The sequence below is a fragment of the Tupaia chinensis genome, unplaced genomic scaffold, assembly GCF_000334495.1.
Source record: "Tupaia chinensis unplaced genomic scaffold, TupChi_1.0 Scaffold144171_2, whole genome shotgun sequence".
In the NCBI taxonomy this organism is placed as follows: domain Eukaryota; kingdom Metazoa; phylum Chordata; class Mammalia; order Scandentia; family Tupaiidae; genus Tupaia; species Tupaia belangeri.
In genome coordinates, this window is record NW_006204028.1 from 1,992,575 (window position 1) to 1,993,417 (window position 843).

Genomic DNA, 843 nt, shown 5'->3' on the forward strand with positions numbered 1-843 from the left:
GGGTGGAGTATCTGCTCTCTCCAAGCCCAGCATGTTGGGGGGAACTGAATGAGAAGACACTAGTTTCTGGAAGGTGCTGGGGGCAGTGTAAGCATGCTCACCCACCCTCACAGTAGCGCTTGAGGAGGTATATGACCTCTCTTTTATAACCGTGGTCTAGCCGGGTCAGGAGACTGGCCCGAGGACACACAGCTAGGAGCAGGGCCGGGTGGAGCCCCCTCGCGGTTTCCAGTTACTAACTGTTGCCTAACACTGAACTCGGCCGGGGCTGGGCCCTCCTCTCATGGAGCTTATATTCTGACATGGTTTCATTTCTAAAGGCCGAGATGGGCAGCGCGAGGAGACCCCATGTCGGGGTAAAAGCCTGGCTGGCTTGGGAAGGGACGGACAGAGGCCAAAGTGGCTGCGGGAGGCATGAGCGAGGAGGTCACCAGGCGCGGGGGAAACTGGGCCAGGCAGGGGCCCCTAACACGAGATGTTGGCACGGCCTGAAAGTCGGATCCGGGGTGGCCATGTGCAGGGGCAGAGGGAAAGCCAGGAGAACGGTCGGCGGGCGGTGGCTGGAGCCCAGGAAGTTCGGGAAGGCTGAGGGCAGCGCCGGCAGCCTCGCTGCAGAACCGGGCGGTGTGGCTGACACAGGCCCTGCCCCGCAGCTGCGCCCACTCCCCACTCGGCCCCGAAGTGCCTTCGCCGCGGTCCTAGTCTTGCCGGTGACGTCACGGAGCTCGCCTGCGCTGCCTGTGACGTCACGGTCGGGCCGGGGGCGTTCTAGGGTCCCCCGGTAAGAGGAAGTCCCTGTGGCAGGCGCGTGCGAGCGCCGGATGAAGAAGGTGACAGTCAAGC